A 21605-nucleotide genomic window follows, 5' to 3' on the forward strand; every position below is an offset into this window, starting at 1 on the left:
GTTACTGGTTGCATGTTTATTTACTTTCTGCTAGCGCGAGACGCTATTTACTTTTCCGTTCCATTATTTATTTTAGGCCGGGTGGCTACAATTGCATGATAGGAAACTGAATATTCATTCTTAACCTTGTATTGCTAATTTTTTTTTTGTTTTCAAATGAAAATAATATATATGTAGCTAGTTTGTGAGCTGTTAAAGAGTCTATGAATGCTTGAAAGGATAGTATGTCATATCATCCAGAGTGGTGTACTATCTTAGGATGTACAAGAGAGACCACCAAGCTTATATATGGTATGAGACGCGTATGAGAGTGGAGTCACAACTGGAATCCAGGTTTAGTCCTCTCTATCTTTATTAGTGAACTTGTAATATAAAGGTGGTCGTATACGAATGGATTGTATATTTGAGAATCACATACACGTCTGATAGGCATAGACGAAGATGATCAGTCAGTGATCACTAAAAATCTATAGTAGTCGAACGTTCTGACACATCGAAAAGAGACCCATTGCTTACGGTCACGTCAAACGGCCAGCCTAAGCCGGATAAATGGTCAATCAAATGTGGTAAGTGCAGCGACCAACTACAAAATCAGGAACTAAAAGCTAGTAAATAATATGAAATATCATGTCCCGATTAAAAATAAACTAGTCATGAATCTTAACTCTCTAATTCACTAATCCACCATTGTGTATTATGTATATGTTGCCTTATTTTGATATATAAAATGAAGTACATGTTTAATGTTTCCATTTGATCAATTAGATTTGTATATAAAGAAAATGCTATAGTAAGTACTATTGATTGATATAATATCAATTTTAAAATGTTTAGTTGTTCATCCCTGGTTATATGTATCAGTTTGTTGTAGTTTCTTCTGTAAAACTTTGTATTATTAAAATTCAGTATGCTTATTTGTTCATGTTAGGAGAGGTTATTGGTAGAAATTATTTGTTTCCTTATTAGATAACCATTGTTATTCACCCATTCCTTTCTATTTTTTTTTAGTTTCAGAGCCTATAGTTGGCGAGACGGGAGTAGAACCAGCGAGTGGGAACTATCTGGTGGGTCAGATAGATGATCAGAGTCTATTACCTGGTGAGTACTGGGGCTATATCCCCTAGTGGTGTCAATTCGTCTAGAGGTATTTTGGATTTTGTATTAACTGTTAGGAATTTTGTTAGAGTGAGAAATTTTTATATAATTCTGTATATAAATTTTTTCTTCCACACTTTGATCTATCGTACGTTATTAGATGTATATAGGCTTCCACTAGTATTATATTTTGTATGTATATATACATGATTGTATGTCGTTTATCAGGTGCAGGTTGAACGCCTTGGAATGCTAACATAAACAGAGGAGACCATGCTGAAATTTCGAGGCGTGTGTCTCGAGATCTGACATGGGGCTTTGTGTTAGCGTTTCGCGGGGTGCCACATAGGGAAATCAATCAATGCTTCCACGTAAAGTCCCTTTTCTACGCTGTTTGGAAAAATTGTATGTAAAGTTGCTGATGCTGAATTAAGTTGCTGAAGTTGAGAGAAGGTTGCTGTTGCTGTTACTGAAGCAACTTATTGAATTGAATATATTGTTTGATTATATGTTGTCTAATTGTGCTGTTAAGATATTGAACTATTTGGTAATCTACTATCTAGAAATTGCTGGATGAAATTAAAAATAATATTAAAAAAAGAGATTATTTATCTGATATAAGTCCTAGTATGTTAATAATAAGTATAAACAAAGGATTTAATATTAAAAAATAAAACAAAAGAATGTAAGGAAAAAAAATAAGAGTTTCTATTGGTACCCCAACTTTTACTTATTCTCAACCATTCACCTATTTTCTTTATTTATTACTAAGGTTTGCCTCTAATTACAATCTCAACATAATAAAATATTATACCACTCATTCAAACAATTTCAATAGTTTTTTACAATTAAAAAAAAAGGTTCATATAAAATTTTAAACGTAAAACAAAAGAAAGAAAAAAAAAATGAGAGTTTGTATTGGCACCCCAACTTTTACTTATTCTTAACCATTCACCTATTTTCTTTATTTATTACTAAGGTTTGCCTCTAATTACAATCTCAACAGAATAAAATATTATACCACTCATTCAAACAATTTCAATAATTTTTTACAATTAAAAAAAAAGGTTTATATAAAATTTTAAACCTAAAACAAAAGAATGAAAAAAAAATTAGAGTTTCTATTAGCACCCCAACTTTTACTTATTCTCAACCACTCACCTATTTTCTTTATTTATTACAAAGGTTTGCTTCTAATTACAATATCAACATAATAAAATATTATAGCACTCAATCAAACAATTTCAATAGCTTTTTAAAATAAAAAAAAAGTTCATATAAAATTTTAAACATAAGGATGTCCATTAAATAAATGGTTGAGATGGGTGAATAGTCTCAAGGATTTTCAGAAAATTGTTAATCTAAACTAATTCCTAAAAAATAAGAACTCATCTTTGAAAAATTTTAATCTCTCCACTTATCTTAACCACCCTTTAATGGAGATCCTGGGCTTAGTAATGAATCGAATTTTTTTTTTCGATACCCAATCCAATCTGATAAATATCTGAACTGTCGTGTAAGATCCTTCTCAATCCAACGGTTGTGATGTCAAGGAAAAAAATAGGTTACACCAACAATTACTAATTGCACACTAATTCATATATAAATCACTAAAGAATTGCTACAATTGGTGTAGCGTTAACAAAAGTTGGTGTGGCAATATAACTGTCTTTTTAAACTCTATTTCTAACCCACATGTTTCTGTGGTTGTGGGAGTTCTATTGATCTCAAATTCGATTCAGATTCAGAGTTGTGTTGGTGTTGTCGAGGGTCCAAAGGTGAGTTGAGTGCGATGAAGGTGGGTTCCTTGGGTGTGTTGTGAGTGAGAGAGGGTGTTGAGAGAGTTGGCCATTAATGGATGGCTGTGGTGCTGCTGTGTAGCTGAGCTAGGTGTTAAAGAAGATGAGATGATGAAGGTTTGTGAGTGATGGGTGAGAAGACAAGGATGTTGGTGCATTAATGGCGAATATGAATGAGTGAGGGAGATGAATATGATGCTCTTGAAGGTGTTGGGATGAAGATAATGAGGGTGGGATTGGGTTCGATTAAGTTGTTGGAGAAGATGACAATGGTGATAAAATGATAGTGGTGGTGCTTAGGAGATGAGAATGAATGGTGAAAGCAAATGAGGGCAACTGAAACCGAAGGTCTGTGGATGAGGATGAGGGTTGAGACCTAAGGTTTGTGGGTGAATGAAGATTGAAATCGATGGGTGAGTGGAGGTATTTTTATCTTACTTTTTTTTTTTCTCTTTCACTTCTAGATTCTCTTGAATTTTTGATAATTAACATTGGGTGAAGGATTGCTGAAAACACGAACATTGAAAAAAAAAAATAAAAAAAAGAAGAACAGTTGCTTACCTGAGAGAGTTGCTGAGATGAAGATGGAAAGAGAGATTGTTGATTGTAAGATTAGAGAGAGAGAGAGAGAGAGAGAGAGATGGCACCAAGTTTTTTTTACTCTCTCTTTGCGGAACCGTGTGATTTTTTGAAGGCTCGATGAAGTGTTGGTAGTCAAGAGAATCGACTGATTTTATCTGAACAAATCGGCAATTAAAAAGAGTTCTTATCCATCCCAAACACTGAAGTTCCAAAAATGGAACGTATTCGGATGAATTTAGCCTTTAGTTACATTCCAGTTGAGCCAAGCCGAGTTGTGTAAGAAGCAAGCTATATAACTACCATGTCATCATTATTTTAGACCATGGATTTTACACATTGAAAGGTATGAAAAGAGTGTAAAATTAGGGAGTAAAAATGGGGAGTAGCTATAGATGGAGTTTCTCTCTCTCTTTATATATATATGTGATTGGGATCCGTTGACTCATGAAGAATGACTCATAAGAATACACATGATCTCAATCATTTAGATACAAAATTCAACAGTTGAGATTTGTGTGTTTTATGTTTAAACAGTTAAGATCATGTGTTTTTTCATGAGTCAAGGGACCCTGAGTAGCATTCAGAGGCCCTAAAGAGAGCTAAACAATTTTTCAATGTATACGTTAGAAGTTTCTGAATTGGCTGATTTTTGGTGATGATGATCTCAATGATGAGAACACCATCTTCACAAAAAATCAGCCCATTTTGAAACTTATAGCCCTATCAAATGTGATTTACAAAAATTGGATGATCCACGGTTCTTCAACTTGTAAACTAGGGTTAGAATTTTTGGAATGAGCTGATTTTTGGTGAGAATGATCTTTTCACCATAGAGACCATCCTCACAAAAATCAGCCCATTTCGAATCTTCTAAGCACTATTTTGAATAATGTTTGGCTCTCTTTAGTGCCTCTGAACGCTTCTCCTATATATATATATGGGTTGAGTTCAAGGAACAAGTTAGATAACATGATAGTTAAAGTTTTTTGTAAACAACTTTTGATGGTGGTTTGAAGTTTTAGAATGGTTTGATTTTTTTTGAAGATGAACACTATGGTGAGGAGATCATCCTTACCAAAAATCAGCTCATTCCGAAACTTCTAACTCCATCAAATTTTATTTAAAAATTAACGCTAGAAATTGACGGTCCATGATTCTTCAACTTGTAAACTGGGGTTAGAAGTTTCAGAATAGGCTGATTATTGGTGAGGATGATCATCTCACCTAGACATCATTCTCACTAAAAATCAGCCCATTCCGAAACTTCTAGCCAATATTTTACAAAAACATTTGACTATCTTGTTGTCCCTTGAACCTGACCTATACTCATACTTATATGATTGGCCCAATTTACTTCCTTTTGGTTATGTGGGTGTTATACGTGAAAATGGGATTGACTGTAGATGTCCAAAAGGAAGTAAATTGGGCCAATGATATAAGTATGAGAACGTAAAAATGCTAAAACATGAAGACTGGGAGTCCAAGAATAGCCTGACTCAAACAAGTATTGGAAACAATTCAGAGGTCGGTTGCACCAATATGCTTTTGTTGACTCTATTGATTCGACACTCAATGCTATAGATCAGGTACCTACCACGTTTTACATCAAAATTCACATGTACTACTCGAAGCTTGGAAAAATAATTTACCTTTTTCTTAATTGTTCGTCTCTTTCCTATTTTTCTACTTCTTCAATTCTTATAGTGAATTACCTTCAACCACGAACCCCACTCCCCTATCTTTTTTTCTCACTCCTCCTTCATCCCTCTTATGGTGACGTTGTAAGAAAGGATTAAAAACCTTAAGTTTTTCTTAAAAAAATTCAGTTATTTAGACATAAGTGTCACCACATTTAGATTAATATTTGAGATGCCCCAATATAAAGCCAAGTTGGAAGATAGCAATAAAAAAAGTCTCATCAGACAAGCATAAGATGTAAGTAGAGCTCAAGGAAGAAGTTCTTGACTGGATCAAACTGCGAAATGAGACATTTCCTCCCAACAAACTTTGAAAATTATACGATCGCGTAGAAAAATCATTTTTGGTGGATAGAGCTTCTATTTAGATGGGCATTTCAACTATTTTCAATGTTTTTATTTGCATATTGTTATTTATTTGTCTTTTATCTCAACTGTTAGATGGGATCAAAATCTACGATTAAGATAAGTTCATTTTTTTCAAACCATATAAATAATAATATTATGGATATTTTAAATAATAGAGTTTTTTAATTTTTATTTTTTATTTTTTTTCTAGGGTTTTAAATAGATAAGAAGATGAGTGTACAAGGTTTCAGTGCTTGGGTTTGGGATTAAAACTTGTGTATTTTTTATAATGTGATTTTTTTTTCTTCTTGAATAAGATTGGGTTTATCTGTGAATATAGTCATCGTTGTCTAATCACGTAAATCTTGTGTTCTTTAGTTTCTTTTTCTTATTTTACTTGACTATTTTCTTTTAAATAGAATTGAAAATGAATCACCTAATTCATAACATTTAGTATCAGAATAATTGAGTTCGAATGAAGAAATAGTACAGATCAACGGTATATTGGATATCTGTTTTTCTTCTCTTCTTTTGGGGTTTAATATGATGATTGTGAACAGTTCGAATATGAAGTTTGAGGTCAAGAGATTCCAGGAGAACGATAGTTTTAATTTGAGGCAAAGAATGGTGAACGGCATCTTGGTTCAACAGGGTTTAGCTAAGGCATTGAAAGGGAAGTTCAGTAAATTAGAGAATATGGCAAATGCTAATCTAGGAAGACATCGAGACAAGAACGGTTAATACAATTTGACTGTATCATGCAAGTAGCATTTTTTTAATGTTATGGAGAAAGAATTAGTAAGAAAACTTTGGGAGAATTAGGAAAATCTCTATATGGATAAGAGTTTGACCAAGTTATTTCTGAAAAGGAAATTATATGTCTTATAGATTGTAAAGAGGACGAATCTCCTAGAACACATGAATGTGTTCAATTATATATTGGGTTAATTGCACAAGATTGTTATTAAGTAGGAGGAAGAAGAAAAGGCCCTTATGCTTTTTACCTTACTTTTAGATTCCTGAAAACGTTTTTCTACGAAAAAAACTACGGTGAAACTACAAGAGGTCATAGCAGCACTCATACCAAACACTATTAGGAGGAAGGATAATATTGAAGGAAATGATCAATGTTTGATTGTTCGTGGAGGAAATCAACAAGGAAATGATCAATGTTTGGAGTGGACTTTCCCTAGTGCATTCCCATCATTTAATAAAGTGGGGTTATTGTTGCAAACCCTTTAATGAAGGGGGTCCTGGCTTAAGAAGACTAAAGGATTGGAACAATATTGGGAAAATGTAACTCTTTTGGAATTTTTTGACAAATGACTCCCTTTGGGAAAATTGGACTCGTCAAAAATAATAATATTTGTACTTGTCAACCTATTCAAAAGGCTTCATGGGCTTGGAGAGGTATAATTCATGGCAAGAAATTAACAAAAAAACATATCTAATGTCTTGTGGGGGATGGATCTTCAATCTCCCTTTGGAAGGATCCTTGGCTTGAAGGAGATTCACTAATCTCTCAATTTGAGAATCGTATTATTCATCAATTCGCGCGAAAGCTATTCAAATGTCACAGGTGCCTCAATAACAACTGAAGACAGAAGGAACTTGGGTCACCAACAAAATGCAAGAATGAAAATAGTGACTTCTTTATTCTCAGAGACTTTTGAAGAATAGTAAAAAGGATAAATTCATTTGGGTTCCAATTCTCAATGCAATTACAGCTTCGAATATTAAATCGGCTTGGTGCAAAATCATATGGAGTAAAAATCAAATCCCTCGATACTCCTTCATTTCATGGTTGGTGATTCATAACAAGCTTTCGACAGTGGAAAACCTTATCTAAAAGATATTCCACTTCATCTCTAGATGTGTGCCCTTTGCGAGAACTCCTTGGAGTTGAATGATAATATTTTTTTTCAAATGCCAATTCAGCCTTTGAATTTGGAAAAATATTCTTCACAGATTTGGCATTAGCAAAAATAGTTTTGGCTCAACTCTTGAAGAAGTTTTGTTCATTGCTAATTTTCTTTCCCTAGCCGAGAAGTCCATGATTTATTATATATAATTTTTTGCACTACGATATATCATTTTATGAAATAAAGAAACCAGAAGAATTATGATAGCTCCTCTTCTTAAGAAGGAGATTGTTTTATGAATTTTGGATGATATTCAAGGGGTTTTTGAAGGAACTACCATTTTTTGTGCTTTGAGTGGTGATTTTTTACTCCTTGGAATTTCACAACCATTCGATTGCCTCCCAATTTCAAATATTTTTTTGGACAACTCTGGATGATGGTTATATTCAAATTAATACGGATGGGTATCTTTTGTTGGAGGTGTTATACCTCAAAATGGGCACACTCACCTGGAAAATCTAGATATGAGCAACTTAATTGAAAAATCGGATATCAATATAGTTGATCTAGTCCAAGAGCTGGTGAAATTGAAAATTTTGCAGGTGATAAGCGCCAAGTGCTATTTATAGTGATTTTCTAGTGCTATACTTATAACGACTTGATGAAATAATGGTTTGGACCGCTACATCGTGTACAATGATTCAGAGTTCGTTTTGGTTATTTGAAATACAATGAGTCAAGCAATTCGGGTCTAATTGATTATTTTGTAATTATTCTCCCTCCATGATTCTAAAGATAGAGGGAGAGATTCAGATCCCAATAGGCCTCTCACTTTTTAGATTGGGAGAAATCCTCACTTTTTTTAGAGAGTTTTTTCTTCGTTTTAGATTGAAAAACTTTTGATGTTTTAGGAATTTAGTGGAAGGGATTCTAGAAAGTTTATGCTCTAGGATCCCATAATATATATATATATATATATATATATATATATATATATTTGAATCTTATGAGAGTTCTTCAAAATATTGTAAATTTGTTGTAAAAATTAGAATCTTAGTAATAAAAGAAGAATTTCACTTAGATCTGAGAAATGCTTGCAAATCAAAGTAAGATCAGATTGTTATTATATTCATTGAGTTTTTATCTCAGATTTTTCTGATTCTTAATCATTTTTTAATCTGATTTCAATTGTAAATTTAGCTTATTTGATCTTCAATAAATAACAATGAATTTCTTGATCGTTCGATTTCGTCGTTTTTAATTAAAAGATAGAATCAACGTTGTCTATGTGGATCGACTCCTTGCTTTTCAAGGTTTTATTATTTTATTCTCTGATATTTATTGTGGCAATCTACGATGAACAATCTTTGAAACTTCTCTAATCCAATTTAACACAAGAAAAATTCACCAGAGCTCAAGTCTCCGGGTTGGTCGAAAGTTGGACCTATTGGGTTTCCTTCTGGTTTGGATTGGAGAGAGATGGTTATTGGGTTGTGGAGGGTCCAAATAGGTTAGGTATGGGCCTGCATTTATATGGCTTGGGCAGTCATTACATCAATAATTGATTCAGGTTTTGAGGAGGTGCGTTCCTTGCATAGGTGATTCAAAGTTCACTTTCAAGACATGTGAGGTTTCTCTCCAAGGTAATTTTGATATTTAGGCTAAGGTGGAGTGGTGGCTAGGTATGATAGGTTATTGTCCTAGGTCTTTGGTGTGGCTGTGATTAGAATCAAGGTGTAAATTGTTATCTATTTGTGGAGTCCATATCCTATGCACCCAGGGCCGGTGGAGGAATGAAACCCTTATCCCACACCTCAATACATGCCATGCAAGGCACATTCCAAAGAAATTTTGAAAAAGAGATAGTCTAGTCTTTAGTTCTTTTAATTGCGACTTACGTGGCATGCATGTAGTGAGGTGTGGGAGGAGACTTTCATTCCTCTACCCTGGGTGCATAGGATCTGGAGTCTTATTTGTGTCTTTTATCCCAACCATTAGATGAGGACGAAATATACGATTAGGATAAAAACTTCAGTGTTTGTTTTCTTGAATGGTTCTCTTTGATTTTCTTAGTGAATATTGGATCTATTTATGGACGTAGGCATTGTTGTTGAACCATGTATTTCTTGGCTTTTTTTGGTTAGTTTCTTGAGTTTCTTTGCTATTTTCTTCTTCTTAGTCTTCTTAAGTGTATTGAATAGGAATCTCTAAATTTGCAGTGTAGATGTATCAAGATGATCAAAATGAGTCGTGTTAATCTGACTTAAGCATGTGACATACTCAATCGACACCCTTGACGTGGTGTGAAGAAAGCTTGACTATTTGACTTCACTGTTACCGTCTTAGACCACTCAAATATTCAAAAATAAAAAAGAAAGAAAAAAACCCATTGAAAATTTCAAATCTATTCAGATCTGATATGGATCAGCCATTTCAAATCCATTTCGTCTTCTTCCCCATTTATTCCCCATTGTCTTCTTCTCCATTTCTTTGGGTCCAAATAGGTTTGAACTCTGAAGGGCTCTTCAGATCTGCATTTTTTAAATCAAATATGTGTTTGGTGGTTGAATCACTTCTGGACGAGTGAAGAAATGGGGAAAAGAGAGACATGATTCTTCAAATCTGAAATTTAAGCATTTTTTTTTAGTGGGCTGACATGGCAACATCTGACGTGGCACATCAAGGTGTCCATTGAGTATGCCATGGGCTTCAGTCAGATTATTACGACTCTTACAAAATTGATTCGACATAAGGTTTTTTTTTTTTCTTTTTTTGAGCGCTGATTTTTGAATTCAACTTGACAGGGTGACTTAAAAATTAACTGACGTGGCATGAACAAAAAATCGTAGATTCTGTCCCTCGGGATACACAACCAACCTGACTGACTTGCCATCTGCAGGTGTGTATCTTGAGTGAAAGAATCTGTTTGCACTTGATATGTCGGTGAGTTTTTGTGTCGCACTGTCAGGTTGAGATAAAAAATCATTAGTATTTTATTTTATTTTATGTTTTCTTGCTAATCAATGAAAAGATTTATGACGCGATGAATGGATATGATGAGCACGTGGACATAGAATTGATAGTGGAGCTCACTCAGAGGTTGATCCCGCTTCCTTAATTGACAAAGGAGTCACACGACAACGAAGAGAGATCCGTAGACAAGAGTCTTTCGGTGTCTGATTGGAGTTCTTTTATATTTACTATTCGGATTTGAATAGTGGTCAAAGTCATTATACCAATTATTACCTTCTATTGATTTCAATAATGGTAAGGGAGTGAATGGGACAACAACAGCTGGGTTTCTTTTTTTGTTTTTTCTATCTTATTTGGTAGATGATGGTATATATGATATTGGAAGGAACGAACAGGACAAGAAGATTTTTCTATATGGGGACAATGATACCTGTTGTAGTAACTTAAGTTGTTTACTTGTATTTCTCTTCTCTCCCTCTGTTTGGTTTCTCAAATACAAATTGCACTCGAAATTGTATTAGTGAACATTGACCTAGTATCTAAATGCATGAGAGAACAACTAATAAAGAAAATATAGAATTCATTACATACCTGATGATTGTCGAATAAAAACTTTTAATACCTTCCATGCCATATCTTAGCTTCAAAATTATAAGTAGTGTTGGTATCCATGCAAAGCCATGTTAAGTATACAATCCTTGCTTTTACCTCGAATTCGTTACCTGCTCGACCGTGAAGGATGAAAAATCCTCAAATATTACAACTGGTGTGAATGATTCTTAAGTTTATATATGGTTGGGAATCATTTAGAGTTCTAATGATTAACTATATAACAAGATTTACTTAGTAAAAAAAAACAAAAGTTTAATGATAAATTTTTAGTTTTCTTAGACAAATGCCACTTACCTTATTTTGATATCTATTTTGTCTCCCTAGATCCTCATTTTGATATCTAAATTACATGTATCCCATGGGTTAAAGAGTTGTAATTTTGGTGGTGGTGTGTGTATTAATTAAAAGTAGCTGTCAATGGGTCCTACAGTTTGAGCTTTGATGGTAACTATAGATGAAATAGGCAAGTCTCAACAGCATTTTGGCATCCAATAGAATTCTACTTTGATGAGTATTTTAAAACCAGGTTGGGTTCGACTGTTTTGTGCAATAATATTGTTCCTTAGGAGATCACAGGTGTTTTATATCTTATGTTATTTAAAATAAATTAATTCCTTAAATCTTTATTTAATTTAATAAATATATTATTATTTAATGAATGGAAATCGGTCTGACCGAACTAAACCCCGGTCAGACCTCGGTTTGACCAATTAAGAAATTTTTTGGTTCAATTATCAGTTCGGTTTGTAAAACATTGCATGAAATGGTAATTTACCCTACAAATAAGAGTAACACTAGCCTTTATAAATTAATAAGATTTCAAATCTTATGGAAGATCCTTGAGCTCATCTTGTAGCATCCAAAAACATGACCCCATGCTACAGGGCTGTAGAGGACAAAATTGTATGTACATAGAATATATATATATATGGGTCAGGTTCAAACGACAACCATTTCAACACACATATAGACAACATGTTTTGTCTTATATGGGCAAAAATGTTTGGAATGGGCTGATTTTTTGTGAGGATGATCTCTGTGGTGAGGAGATCATCCTTGCCAAAAATCAGCTCATTATGAAACTTCTAGGCCGTCCAATTTTTGTTGAAAAATTATAGACCGTCCAATTTTTGTAAATCAATTTTGATGGGGTTACAAGTTTTGGAATGGGATGATTTTTTGCCAGGATGATCCCCTCATCACAGACATCATCCTCACAAAAAATCAGCCCATTCCAAACATTTTTGCCCATATAAGACAAACACGTTGTCTATATGTGTGTCGCAATGTGTGTTGCAGGAACCCGACCCTATATATATATATATATATTTTCATTTTTCAAAAGAGTCGTGATGAATATGTGTCCTTGCCACATCAATTGTGTATTCCGAGGAGCACAGATCTATGGTTTTTGAACTTGTCACATTAGAATAGTCGATTGAGTTTGCCACATGGGGCAGTCAGATTATCACGACTCTTATTCTTTTCAAAATATTGGAACAAGTGACCCTTAGTAAGGAAAGTGTTTTTCTATTAATAAATGTATTTTCGGAAAATTGTACGAAATTGTACATATATTTTTAATTTTCGTTAATAAATATACACCGGTTCAATACTAGTATATTGGGTATCGAACTCAGTACCTATGGGCATTAACTGCTTATCGGTCCAAATTTTCCATTGATAAACCCCCCAGGGGTTTATTACAATTTTGATTGGTACCATTTAAAATTATATATATTATAGTTAATTAAGGATTATTATTTTACTTTTTGCTGAGCAAGAGATATAATTGGGAAAACGAAAAGCAGGCAAACCCTTTAGTTTACAAACCCATATAGTTCTTTTTTACAATAAGGGGAAAATTGCAAACCGAAAAGTAAACAGAAGTTAATTAAGGATTATAATGGATTTTGATAAATGAATAAGATTAATCATCTTTCTTGTTTTGAGACATGTAATTCTCTTCCCTATATAAGTCAAATCATTAAAAAAAAAAAATATTCTCACCTTCGTTTTTGTAGAGATTATTATTTAATTTTGGACTGATATTCAATCCAAAGTAGCTTCGGACTGCAACAGCAATAAGAAAACTTGCAAACTACAAAGCTTTTTAGTTGAAAATAAGAAAGGAAGGTTTCGCTAGGTTTGAAGTTTGAGCTGAACACGAAAAACCAAACCAAATTAAGTATATTTAAAATAAGTAAATAATAAATAACAATTCATGACCCATTCTTTTTCAAGATTTGATTATTTTGGGAGATGGATGAATATGGTGAGTGTGCGCATATAGTGAGTGTGTGTATACGTGTGTAACTATGTATGAAACACACACAAATAAACACAAGAGTAGTTGATGATTCTCTATAGTACATAGTACCTGTATCTGTGATAGATGGTTCTCTATAGTCTGTTCTATGTTCTGGATAATCTGTGTGTATGTGTGTGTGTGTGTGTTGTGTGTGTGTGTGTGAGAGAGAGAGAGAGAGAGAGAGAGAGAGAGAGAGAGAGAGACCAAAAAAAAGAGCAGCTTTCAGCTGATGGTTCTATATATGCTATACTAACATTTAAGAACTCATGTAATAAGTTATGATTTTTTTTTTTTCCAATTAAAACTAGTTTATGTATATGATTCAAGGTCGAACAGACAACGAAATAGAGGTCCGTCTGCAAAGAGTTGTTTACTTGACAAGGCTAACATGGAGACCACTCACCAGTAATATATAATCTCTATAAGTTCTCAAAGCCTTTACCTGTTTCTATTGCCAAAGCTGAAAAATAAAATAAAATAAACCTCCATTAATTAACTTCTCAATATTACTAATAATTATATAAAAAATTCATTAAGTTCATGCGGATGAAGAGCAACAGAAGCAATGGAAACGTACCAGTTACACAGAATCCAGTACTTACTAGCCATTTAGTCTTGAGGTGTGTTGTGGAGAACCTGATTTTATAGATAGAGAAATTGAGGTAAGAGAGATGGTGAAGCGTGTGTATCTGCTACACCGCACGTGTTAGGATGAGCTTTGACTAATAGGTAAAATGGGTGTTGGATATGCATCCATAGCAACCATGTCGATATATATATATATATATATACCCCACTCTACTTTGAATAGGATTAATTAATCAGAATTGTTAGGTTCAGTGAATTAAAAGCGATGGTGAAAGGTTACAGAAAAGCATAAGTGAGGTTAGATGTGCTTGTGAGATTCTGGGTTGGGGATGAACAAAGGATGGTCGTTCTTTTCTCATCTACCCTCCTTCACTTGTTTTTATGTCTTTAATGTTATTTTAAATTGAGTTAATTTAAATTTTCATATATTTTAGAAAATGACAGACTTCCTTCGACACTGCAGTAACGTGGCAATGTAGTGTTGAATGCAGTGTCGAGGGAAGTCAATTTAGAACAACTGGTGACAATAGAGTAATTATATGGTATTTGTTGTGTTTTTAGTTAATTTGAAAAGTAGATGATGTGAAATGGAGCAATTCTATTAGTTGTTTCCATTTCTCATGAATTGACTAGTTTGAATTTTTTTTTGTTGAGAATGTTTGTTTTTTACTCTCTTTTTAAATGTTTTGTAAAATACCACTTTTTATTTTTTACTTTTTTTATGACGATTGTTTGGATCTGCAGGACTGACTAGTAGTGTTAAGGCAACTGGCCTCTCACCCAAGAAGAGTCTAAAGCAATCCAATGTCATAACTGCAAGACTTTGTGCTTTATGCTTAATTTCTAATAAACTAAATCTAAGGGTAAAGTTATGGAAACTACAGCCTCTTAGGATTATACATATGAATCTGAGTCAGAGTCTGGTGACACATCCAGTGTTGAGGATCTCAATTCGTTTTTGCTAGATACTGATGGCCTCCAGCACAATCTTATTATGATGAAGCATTCTTTGGAAACAAAGAAGAAAATGATGAAGGGAGCATTGATTACATGTTGTATGCTACCAACTTAGAAATCATTAAATCCATAGGTTTTGCTAGAGCTGAAAATAAGTAACTGAGAAAAAACCATGAAAAAGCCCCACATGAGAAACTTTCCCAGGTTCAAATCAATGAAAAATAAAAATTTGATCTAGATGAGGTCTTAGGGAGGCACAAGTCTTAAGGACGAGCTTAGTGTAGAATCCCAAATATTGCCTGGACACTCCTATGAACAGTTTAGAGGCCTGGAAAAGGAATACTGAAGCCTGAATTCTCGCAAAATCAAGAGAGAAAGTGAATCTGTCAAATTTGTCCAAAAGAAAATTTACTTGTTTTGTTCCAAGGGCATGGACCAGCACAAACTTTGCCCGGCCCCTTCCCCAGGCATAAACCTGTCAAATTTGCACAGCTCCTTACCTCATGAACGAACCCTACTGGCCACTTGACACCTCTCTCACATGTTTTCTTGGGCCATCTCCACTCGGCTCTATTTTAAAGCTCAAGAATCCCCTAAGAATAGTATATCTTAACCCTCTCACGTGTTTTTATACATTAACCTTTGATGATCGTGATTGGTAAGACTCATTAAGGTGTAAATTACTATTAAAACTTTATTATTGGAAGATAATCAACGTACATCTTCTAAGGATTTTTTGCAATTATCTTTTGATCTAGAATTTGGGACTATTTTATCTTCAATGGGTCATGAGAAGCCTCTAAATAGGCATGGATTCTCAAGGTTTGAGCATCCAATAAACTTAGCTCCCAAACCATATCAAAACCTCTTCACAAGAGCATATCAAAAACATGCCGAAATCATCTCTCAAGCCTTCATTCACCTCCCAAACATACTTTCGTCTTCATCTTATCTCAAGACTTGAAGACCTACATTGAAGACTCAAGGAAGAAAAGAGAAAAAACATCAAGGTAGGCTTTGGTTTTTTACTTTATTTATTTCTTTTACTTGCATTCCCTTTACTACTTTTACCCCCTCACTCTATTTTTTTCTTTTTTGCATTGGAGCCTTGATCTATCAAGCCCCTATTCTACCTATGTTTCTTGAATCATTTACTAGAAATTAAACCTCCATGCAAGACTCAGGTGAAAGGGTGGATAGGAACCTCTTAGACAATTTTAAAACCCAATTTCAAGTAAATCATTCTAGGTGCATTCCCATGCAGTTTGAACATAAATAATAGAGAAATATTGGTTGGAGTGTACATCATCTTTATGAGGTGATCCTCTCCATTGATGGTAATTTACACCTTAATGAGTCTTACCAATCATCTTCATGTCAACTTTAATGTAGTTTGAGCGTAAGTAAGGTGAATACATGGTTAGAGATAAGCTCCATAAGTGCATTTGACATCCATTATGAGTTACAACACTTACACGCATGCACTAAAAATCAAAGAGGTAAGGTGACTTGTACATGGGTGGTTTCCCAAAACCATTTGCGAACAAAATTCATCCCCAATCTTGAACAAATACATTTATTAAGCATTTATACTCTTTGAAAATGCTAGAATCAAAAGGGTACTTCTCTTCATGAGATGTCACTCTCCTATTCTATAAAAACACTAAGATCCCAACTCTTGGGAACACTTAGCTCATCTCTACCCTTCACAAACACTCACATCTAGTTATCATATATCATCACGTCAGCATCTCATTATTGTACATAAACTAGGACTAGATAAGGTTACCTAAATGACACAGTGTGGAATAATAAAAGGAGAAGAAAATATAGAATTCACTTGAAAAAAACTCACAAAAGAGAAATTTTATAAAATTGAACATGAATTTTGCATTGCAGCTACGACCCTTTCATAGAAAAAGAGTCATAATCCTAGTTAAATACAAAATAGTCAAAAAATAGTAAACATTACTAAAAATAGGAAGAACGAACAAAGCATAATAATAGAAACTACTTAACCCTAGAAGCAAGGTAGAATTGACAATGTGTGATTCTGGCTTTTATAACTAAAATTAAAAACAAAATGACTATTTCCTAGAATGGTTAAGTTGCTTAAAAAGGGCAAATCAAGGAATTAGACCTAAAAATGAAAAGATCGTAGCTATGCTATGGATCTAAAAGATCTCGACATTTCCATTCAAGAATGGGTTCCCGTGGATGATTTTGACTCCTTTGCCCATTAGGTTCCATGGACCTAGGCCTTCATTTTGGACTTTTGACAAATTCTTCTACAACTTGTCTTGCATTATTGAACCTATTCAGATAATCAAACTATAGTCAAAAATTGGTGAGATTCCATAAATTGAAAAAAAAAAAATTAAATAATCTAGATTCTTCACATTTGGCCTAGTATCATGTACCACCTTGCTAGACATGATGCACCTCATCCTCACTACTCGAAAAAGAAGTAAATTTGATGCCATGGTGTAAACACCCCATTTTGAGACCATCCTATTCAATAACTCATCACCTGATTGTTCTAGATCTTTAATGATGAGTACATAATACATGCGAAGAGCTGGAAGCTTGTGAGAAATCCTTTCCCATTTTTTTTCCCAATCATTATAATCATTATCATTTTTTTCCTATTCTTTTTCTTTTCTACATGCTAGACTTATAAATTATGCACATTTAGGATTGTTGACATTTTATACTCGACTTAGCAAGTACATACACTCAAAATCGCTACACGTTTCGATGACATAGAGACCTTGCAGCGTTAAGAAAATGAGACCTTGAAACTTAAAAATAATTACATTGAAAGCAGATGAAACCATTTGCCAAATTTTACATAAAGTGACAAAAAAAAAAAAAAAAACAAAAACCCTTACAGGTTTCGTATATCCGAAATATCTCGAAAGTACTTTCATTGCTCTCGAAATGAGATTTCGAGTCTAATGAGACTAAAATCAGTGAAAATGAAAAAGTTAACAAATAATTGTAAAAACGATAAAAATACCCTAAATGTTCGACTTTTATTTATAAACTTTGATTGTTAGAAAAATGTGAATATAGGACCGAAAATAAACTTTATATGAGTATTCATGCCAATCAATAAAATTTAGAAAACCCCTACACTTTAGAAAATTATAAAATTTAACATGAAATGGTAGAAAATTTTCACATAAAATGATAATTTCCGTTATATGAAATGACGATTTTCATTACATAAAATGACAATTTTCATCATATAAAATGACAATTTTCATCATATAAAATGACAATTTTCACTAAGTGGAATGACACCCCTCAAATCAGGAGGATTCTCAACATGAAATAATAAAATATTTCATGATGAATGACAATCTTTGATCGCATGAAACTGTCAAATTTAAGCTACGATAAAAAAAAGTTTAAACTTTAAACTTGAAACTAAATCAAAAAAGAAATAATAAAATAAAATTTTAATTAAATCCATTGATGCGAAATTAAAGTCAATCAAACCAATCGCAAAATTATTAACAATTGAATAAACTAACAAATTTTAAGCCCATGAAATTTTAATCGGTTCTCAAAAAATTGTGATCGACCAATACCTTAAAATTTTAATAAAAAATAACTCAATTACATTTATAAATGATAATCAAAATGCCACATGATTTAAAATATTAAAACTTTAACCCAAATTAAAAAAAATATGATCCGTTCCATCGACATCGATTAAATTCAAACTTGAATAAGATCACCAATTGATCAAACCAATCAAAAAGAAAATAAAATTAGGACTGACCCTTTAAGCCAATCATCCATCGTTAAAATCTAATTAATCAATTGGCAAGATGTATGGGATCATTATTCAATATCCCTAATTTTCACATATTAAAATTGATTTGTCCAAGAGATAGTGTAGAAATAAAAAACTACTACTTTAGGAAGTAGAAATGTATAAGGATTTTGGGAAGATTTAAGTCGGTTGGCCATAATACATACGATAAAAAAAAATGTCCTAATAAAGGGAGAATTTGAGTTCATGAAGAACTCTATCTTGGAGTTCTATAAAAGAGGAGGAAAACTCAAGAAAATGGTGATCAAGAAAGAAGAGAATTCTGAAAAAAATAAAATAAAATGCTAATAGGTGATTGAAGAGAGAAAAGATCTAGAGAAAAAAAAAAAAAAACCAAAAAGAAAGATAAAAAAAGGAAGACTTACCTCTTCACATTACAGTTGCATAACCCTCTCCTCCCTTTTTTCCAAGCTGAACTTATTCGTTCACTTCCATCATCTCCATTAACCTCACACAACTTCTATCTTCTTATTTTTATTTTTTTGCCATTACCGCATTCACAAACTCCATTATCCTTTCCTTCACATCCAAGCAACTGTAGACACCCCATTTTTGCATCCGCCTGATTAATCAACTAGTCAACCCGATCGCAATGATTCCCAATGATGGATGTGTATTCCATTGCTTTATTTTGTTACCAGAAATGTTTCAGAAATCCGGATGAGGTATCTCGAATTGACAAAACCTTAGAAACCACGCTACGCTAGGAAAATACGACCTCAGAAACCTATAAATCATCATCTTGCAGACCAAAAAGAAGCTTCACGATAAAAATCACTAAAAAATTGACCAAATTACCAAAATACCCCTAACATCAAAATAACCCTAGAGCCTACGTTACGCTTAGGAAAACTCTCTCGAACACATAAAATAACAAATCGGAACCAAATAGATCATTTCACCAATTTTAACAGAATTTGACAAAATTATGAAAATGCCCCTCATAAAGTTCACAATCATTTCACATAAAAATTTTCATAAAGGATACAAACCAACATTTCCATTGAATTCCTTACGAAAAACTGATTCTAAAACATCCTAGAACATAAAAAACTGACTTAAAATGTGAAAAGTCCTCTCCGGGGGCAAAACGGTAATTTCACAATTTTCATGATAAAAAATTCCGAAATTAATGAATAAAATATGAAATAATTAAATTTAAACATTAATAAAATTAATTTAAAATTTGAACCTAAAAAATCGATCAATCGGGCTCTCAGGCAAAATTGTTGAGGGTTCGTGAGATATTTCTTTAAGGACCCCTCCATTTGGGGGTCCAAAGAATTAAAGAAATAATGGAGGGGCCTTCTCCAAAAATTTAAAGTAAATCAAGCAAGACTGAAGTCAAGGTATTAAAGTCAATCGAGTGAGACTACAGTCAAAATTAAAGTCAATTAAGCAAGACTGAAGTCAAGATATTGAAAATCGATCAATTAAGACTAAAGTCAAAACATTAAAAGTCAATCAAATAAGACTAAAAGTCATAATAGAGATCTAATTAAATAATAACTCTATCTAATAGAGTTCTAACTTAAAAATAATTCTACCTAAAACAATTTGAATTAAAACACAATTCTACCTAAAACAATTCTAATTAAAACACAATTCTACCTAAAACAAGTCAAACTAAAACACAACTCTAATTAAAAGATCTCTAATTAAACACTAACTCTATCCAAATCAACCCCTAAAAACATCTATAAATAGAGGTGCTCACACCCTATTTTCGTATCAAATAATAAACCCTAGGAGAAGTAGGTCTAGAAGCTCCCCTAGCCCCCCATAAACCCTAGTTTTGGAGCCCCAACTCCTTAGCTAACATCCCTCCTTCAATTTTAGTCTAAAAACGCCTAAAAGCCTTCCAAAAAACACCCCCAAATCCGCAACAAACTTGAAGAGTTCAGATCCAAAAGCAAGGAGATACCTCGGTCTAGGAGATCCGAAGTCAAATCCGGAAACAGAACGAAGCAAGGGAGCACGGTACAAGGAGCTCTTTTTGTCAGATCTGAGGGAACCAAGTCCTTGCCATCGGAAAGGTAAATTTTTATTTTTATTTTTTTTTATCTAGGTTTTAGCAATGTAATTTACTTGGGAATTTAGTAGAGACCGGCTTTGGCCGGGCGGGGTTGGTGCCTAACACCTTCCAACCCCGTAACTTGATCCCCGAATTCAGATTTTTTATGGTAGATTAGTTCCTTTTATCCATGTTAGAGTCAGTTTGGTTCCTAGACCACAATAACTAGGTGGCGACTCCCAAACCTCAAGGGTCAAAAGCGGATCCGCGCACCCCGCGGATCGAGAGCGCTTTCAGTGGCGACTCCACTGGGGACATTGAGGATCAAACTTGAAAAACCCCAAGTATGGGGACATTGCCAATGACCTAGTTTTATTTGTTTTGCTTATTTTATTTAATTTTTAGTTAGTTTCATGTTATTGTTTCTTTATTATTTTTATTCTTGTTGGTACGTCATTGATTGTTTGACTCTACTTGGAGCACTTTGATTTAACATATCATCTCTATGGTTTAATCAAGGGCCATTCGGAATGATCCGAAATAATACGAGATTTCGAAGGAATACTTTTATTGAGGATGAGATTTTTGGACCATGATTTTTTTTACATATATAAGTATATTTCGATTGAAAATTTGGGTGTGTGCTTGATTTAACATTTGACCGTTTTCCTTAAAAAAAAAAAAAAATCAAAAAAAAAAAAAGGGATTTTTTTTTTTAGTTATTTGTTTTTTCGCTTATTAGGTAGGTATTCGTTTTTATTTTAGTTTATTAGGCAAGACATGCTGTCCATTGACAGCATATAGAGTTTAAAAAAAAAAACAAAAAAAAGCAACAAAAAGTTTCTGCCAACAGCAGCCTCATTGGTGTGCCCCAAGTATAAAGCAATGTGAGCTCTTAAATCTAACGAATTTCATTGGGGTGC

The sequence above is a fragment of the Akebia trifoliata genome, chromosome 7 (assembly GCF_017979445.1).
Source record: "Akebia trifoliata isolate Shusen 1 chromosome 7, ASM1797944v1, whole genome shotgun sequence".
NCBI lineage: Eukaryota > Viridiplantae > Streptophyta > Magnoliopsida > Ranunculales > Lardizabalaceae > Akebia > Akebia trifoliata.